The sequence below is a fragment of the Vicia villosa genome, unplaced genomic scaffold (assembly GCF_029867415.1).
Source record: "Vicia villosa cultivar HV-30 ecotype Madison, WI unplaced genomic scaffold, Vvil1.0 ctg.000077F_1_1, whole genome shotgun sequence".
In the NCBI taxonomy this organism is placed as follows: domain Eukaryota; kingdom Viridiplantae; phylum Streptophyta; class Magnoliopsida; order Fabales; family Fabaceae; genus Vicia; species Vicia villosa.
The window spans coordinates 427,106-433,655 of record NW_026705001.1 but is presented as its reverse complement, the minus strand read 5'-3'; positions in this window follow the sequence as shown (position 1 = coordinate 433,655).

The window sequence follows — 6,550 nt, the reverse complement described above, 5'->3', positions numbered from 1 at the left end:
ATGTGGAGAGTTATCTGTCTTGCCACATTGGAATTCTAATTCACACAACTCAGCAGAACAGGAATTCACCACAAAATGGTATTGTTGGAAAGTATGTTAGGGAATCCTATAGTGCAACAATGTAGGGTCATTTTATATAGGGGACACTTTTTGACTCCTTTTATATTTGCGGTTAAGCCGTATAAGATGCATTGTGGTAAACTAAGGTCTGGCCGAGCATACGTCCAAACGTGTTAGTGGTAAACTAAGGTCTTCTTGTCATCTGGTTCCTCGGCTCACGGGGAGCGGAGTTATTGGGGAGAGACGTACGCGTCAAGGAGACGATCGGTTCGACGGTGTACATTTCGTCCGAGGAGGTGGACGGAGTTACTGTTGGTCTTGAACTGAAACATTTCGACCCGTTCGGTTGAGCCTTGGTTGACAGATGGCGCCAATGATCTAACCTGATCAGAATGGATCGTCACGGCAGCTGGTCTCGGGGCCCCTGGTTTTGGAATGCGGATATCGCCGTCCTTAAATTTGGTGCTTCTGCATTCAGTCCAGATGCGCTCTCGGGGAGCGGTGAGAGGCGTATATTCTGTGAAGCGTCCAGATGGGCCTCGGTTCTCTTTGTTGTCTCTTGATCTCTCCTCCCTTCTTTTTTCTCCGCCACGGCGGGGAGGTGTGTCATCGCGCCTAGAGCTTTTTCATTTCGAGGAGGATTGGCCCTCTCCTCATAGGTGATGTATGATTGAGCTTTGATGAGGAGATCTTCCAGGGTTTGCGGCTTTTCGATGCCGACAACTTTGTGGAAGTCGCTGCCAGGTCGGAGCCCTTTATCGAGCAGATATAACTTCATTTCTTCGGTCGTGGGCACCTGAACTGCTTCGCGGTTGAATCGGTCCAAAAAGGCTCGGAGAGACTCGGTCGGTCCCTGGACTATAGCTTCTAGAGAGGCTTCTGTCTTCGGATGCCGACGAGACGCGGTGAAGTGGTGGGAGAATTTGTCTTTGAATTCGGCCCAGGAGCGGACCGAATTCCTCGGAAGATTATTGTACCAAGTCATTGCGCCTCCCCTCAGAGTTGTGGGGAAGATGCGACATTTGATGGCGCCGCTGACAGAGTGGTAGTCGAGCATGGTCTCAACACTGAGGATGTGGTCTTCAGGATCGGTGGTCCCGTCATAGAGGTCCATCACCGGAGGTTTTTCCATTCCCCTGGGAATTCTGGCTTTGACAATTTCCTTGGAGAAAGGATTTTGTCTCTCCTCGTCGCTCTCAGGAGGTGAAGGAGTGTAGCGACGAGGACGTTTCGGGGAATGTCTCGGCTTGGAGGGCTTTCCAGCTATCTTAAGGGTTTCCCCGCGTCCTTTGTGAGGGGAGGCGGGTTTCTTCCTCGGTGACAAGTCTTTGTGCTTGGAAACAGAGGTCTTCTTTGAAGCGGCGCCACGGTTCCATTTCCGTCCTCGGGGACTCTCGGAATCGGACAGGTCGCGTTTGTATCCGGGGGACAGACTGCCTCGTCTAGCGGAAGGGCTGTAGGAGCAGTTGCGATACCTTCTCCTGGGAGGAGAGCGAGAGCTGGATGAGGAGCGGTGGCGGTAGCGCCTCTTCGGAAGTGTCCTGGATCGGCGTTTCTTTTCCAATGCAGCTATTATCCTCTTATTCTGCTCGAACAGCAGGGTGTTGGTCCGGTTAACTGCGACGAGCAGTGCGACAGTGACCGGGTCAACGTTTTCTGGAATCGGGATCTCGACCTGGAGGGATTCTGCATTGGCCTTCAGGTCCTCGACCTGTTTGGAGCTTTGGGTTGACGGGGTGGCCGTCTGACCGTCTCTCGGAGGCGGTTTTCCATCGTTGGGTTTGGATTGCCCGATGGGACCCACCTGCCCGTTCTTAGTTGATTGGTTCTGCCCGTCCTGACGAGGACGAGACTGGTTGCCTGTAGCAGTTTCTTGGATCAATCGTTCAACGCTAAATTGGTCGCTGTTCTCCTGGTCGTCATTGTTGTTGTTGGCCATGATGATCGTGGGATGGATTGAGCTTTGATCTCTAGGTTTCTTGAAGAAAGAAAAGATGGGGAAGCAGGATTCCCACAGACGGCGCCACTAATCTAACCTGATCAGAATGGATCGTCACGGCAACTGGTCTGACTTGATGAACAAGGTGGGGGGTACCTACAAGGTTCTCCGATGCTAAAATCAGAAGCTATCAGAGAGAGTGAGGGTTTAAGAAGTAGAGAATGAATACCTGACCCTCTAGTGAAAGAGGGTATTTATAGCCCCCAGCGCTGGGCCAAGGTCTCCTAATTGGGCCAAATCCAGTTGGAGGCCCACGTGCTAGGAGACTGCCAGAACAACCTCTGCTAGGGCTGAGTCAGCAGGTGACCCACGTTCTGGGTGAGCATGGCGTAGGATTCGGAGGTGATTGACCGGATCCTTCGCTGAAGCGTTACGCACGTGGTCCTTATGCTTGACCAATTCGTAACGGCAAGATGGGCCCAAATGGATTGGGCCTGTTCGGCTGACAAGGGGAGTTGGGCCTGCTCGGCCCAGTCCAGAACCGATGCATTGTGGCATTTTTCACTTAAATTTAGTCAAATTTACCCAACTTTTGAAATTTCTAACTACTAAATAAATAAGATGTCAATACTCATTTATCAAAAAAAAAAATTTATCTGACATAATACATCTTTCCGAACTATTTAAAAACAATATTGAAATTTTGTCAATCATAAAAATTTAGCTTTAAGGACGCTACCACCAATAAAGATTCCATATGGTCAAGAGATAGTGGACATTTTCAAAAAAAATATTTAATAAAAATTATTATTCATTTAGAATTATTTAATATATACAATAATTTACACAAAAAAATATAATAGAATTATGAAATATGAAAAACACGGAACATTTCAGTTCAGAAATAAATCCAAACAACAACAAAAAAATCATATGTTCTCTTGATTTTTAATATAACGTAGGGTTAAAACAATCCATGACATGCTTTGAATCCTAGTTAATACAGTTTATGTTTTTTTCTTTATAAGTGGAATTTTTTTTATTTTTTTTATTTGTAATCTAAATGATTTATGAGACTCTTAACACACCTCCTCATGCCCACAAATATACAACTAGAGCGTGGAAATAAATGGTGGGTGAACCGATAACAAAAACTATAATAGGTGGTCTATCAGAGCTTAAACGAGAGTCTTGATACCATGTTAAAAAATGTGGTTGGACCTAACTCATCCCTACAAGCCAGTTTTGTAGGGATGAGTTTGGTCCAACCACATTTCTTAACATGATATCAAGAGTCTCGTTTAAGCTCTGGTGGGCAACCTATTATGGTTTCTACTATCAGGCCACCCACCAGTTATTCCCACGTTCAAGTTTACTATTCCTGGGCGTGAGGGGTGTATTAAGAGTCCCACATCAGACAATATATGGTCTAAACACGAGCTTATAAGTGAGGGCAATCCTCACCCTACAACCCGGTTTTGTAGGGTTGAGTTATGTCCAACCATATTTCTTAACATAATCTAAATGATTTATCTATTCGGTTTCCGAAATAACCAAGGGATAAAATAATCCGATTTTACTATAAAAAATACATGTTTAGGTATACGTGTCATTCTTTGGAATAGATTGCAAGGTAGAAAAAATCTTCACTGTTCTTCTATCATGAACAAAATATTTTTTTTGCCCTTACAATGTATCTCAAATAATGGTGTTAATGTTTTTGTTGTTGTATTATTTGAATAACTTTTCTATGTTGTCAATCAAAGAGAACAACATTGCTTTTCTGAGTTAACATCATTGAGAAATCTATTCTTAAACATGTTGTAAATTACGCACAAAAAATGGTGACTGGTAAAGAATTGAAATGTAAAACATGACATGTTACTTTTAATTCTTTATCATTTAACATTTTTTGATTGAAAATTATTAGCTTGATTTTTTTTATAAAAATGAGGGGTTTACTTATTTTATTTTATTTTTTATTTAAAAAAGAAAATTCTTTTACCCTCAGTTTTTAACAAAATCGAGAAATTTTATTACACAACTACAAAATCGGGATTACAACAAAGATGTGTTATTCTCCAAGAATAACATAACATGTTGTATTTTAATATTCTGTGTAAACAATATAATGTTATTTTTCTTATGAAAAAAAAACTTATTCACCTTAGTTTTCTACTGAAACCAAGGGTAAACATATTTTTGTCAAAATCGGGGGAATAATTTAGCATGATTATTGAGGATATTGACTATCATTCTTGAACAAATCTTCGTCTTCCATTTAATGAGTATCAACCCTCAAGAGTTTACCATTAGTGATTCGCATGAAACATAAAAATAAAAAAAACCTTTCATTATAAAAACATGCTGAATATAAAAAATTGATAATGAAACATCATAAAGTGCTTGAAAGTTGAAACTATATACATCCATCACTTTAAGGTTTGTAAGGGAATTTACCATGAAAAGTTCTCAATGATGAATTTCAAGAACAGAAAGTTATTTGGGTTTAAGATTTTTGTTCTTAAATATTTATTTGAGCGGAAAATCATTTATATATCTAACCATTTTTTGTTTTATATTAGAAACAAATGCAAACAAAAGCAATTGAAAATATACTGGCACCTAGCATTTGATCTTCCCCAAAATTCAATGATTCGAAGATCCAGCATTTTATCTTCAGTGACAAATTAATTTTAACTTTAATATTTTAATTTGTGTAAACAATGTAATATTCTGAGTAAACAATGTTGTTTATAACCAAATTAATTTATTAATATTTTGTGTGAACAATGTAACGAGTTTTTTTTTAAAAAAAATACAATCTATCTTATGCCTCGATTTTACTGATAAACCAAAAGGTATGATGTGTTAGTTTTGAAAATAATAAAAATGCAGATGTTGAAGTTCGAACCTATGTGCAGGTAACTTAACACCTTGATTTTTTTAATTAATCGAGGAATAAAATGACAACTTTTTATGACGTCTTTTACTTCGTTTTTATAGCCAAAGTTAAATGCATTTTGCATCTATTTTCTTATATTTTGATTTTGTTAGATGATGTGAAAATTTTATCATAAAATATACAATAAAATTTGTCCTATTACGCACTCATCTTTATTATAATACTTTTCATTCTTCATAACTAATTGAGGTTACAATGCTACATTAAAAGGATCATCTGATGAGTAATAGGTAAGATTAGAGTAGATATTCTTTCTTTCTTTTTTCATAACAATTAGCACTAATAACCAAAAAGATGAGAGGCACTATAACTAGTTTAATACTAGCTAGTTGAAGTAGCAATAAAAATCAATGAGACAAATAAAGAGTTTATGCTGCTGGAGCATAATCATAACCACCATCGTCGTCATCGTCTCCTTCATCGCAAACTACAGGAGGATAGCCATCCCAAACATCACTATGACCACTTTCAATATGCTTCTTGCACCATGGAGCAACAACTCTGGAAATGAATGCCATTTTTTTCAAGTGATGGACAACAAACAAGAAGAGCAAAATCTAGAGTCCTAAGTTAATATAAGATTCTGATTAAAGTATGATTGTTGTTGTTATATATAAAGGGAAAAGGGAAGTGTGAGACTAGCTTATTTTTAGCACAAGAAAAGCACGAGAAAAGTGTGGATATATGGTTGGAATGTGAGTTTGAGATGTGGTATGTTATACTGTTTGGCCACATAGGAATTCCAATTCACACAACTCAGCAGCACAAATTGGTGATGTTGGTGGACATGAATAACATAGGGAATCCTTGAGTGCAAGATTGTCGTTATTTTAAGTCTTAACGACATTAATATTTTGGGGCACATTTCTGCAAGATGAGGAATCTCCTTTTTGCTAGCTAGTTTTGGTGAGAACTCTTGTGTCTCAATGGGCCTAGTGCCATGAATAGTGAAGGATTGAAAAGGGACAAACCGTTTGAACTATTTCTTATTATTTGCCTCATCAGTCATCAAATTGGTTTGACTAAAAAATTCAAAAATCATCTAGATAAATCTATATTATATGTATTCACACTTGATTTGTACTTGGTTTGAAATTACGAAGACTTGATTTTAAGTTGATATTTTTTATTTCATACTTAATGTTCCCGTGTACAAGTGGCAAGGAGAACAACACGAATGTATAGTTTTGTTGGGTTTTCTCACTTGATAGAGTTAGGACGTGAAGTTTTAGAATAAAACATGCGACAATTAAAGTTGTCTCAAATAAAGTGGTTAAATATGAGAAAATGTACGTTCAGACAATCAACATGCTTTCGTATAATTAACATTTAACATTTTTTATTTTCTAGTACCAGAAACAATAAAACTTTTACATAGAATATAAAAGCTAATATATAACAACATTGTGTTTCATAGAGCGACAAACTTAATTTTTAAGAAGATTGATGTCACCTTCCAAAAAAAAGAATAGTGACGCAACTAGTCTTATAATTATATATTTACTAAATTATTTGGATTTAGCGAAATAGTTCATTAACCCTTAGTTTAGTATTTGCTGGAAAATAAGAAAAAAAGTAAATACAAA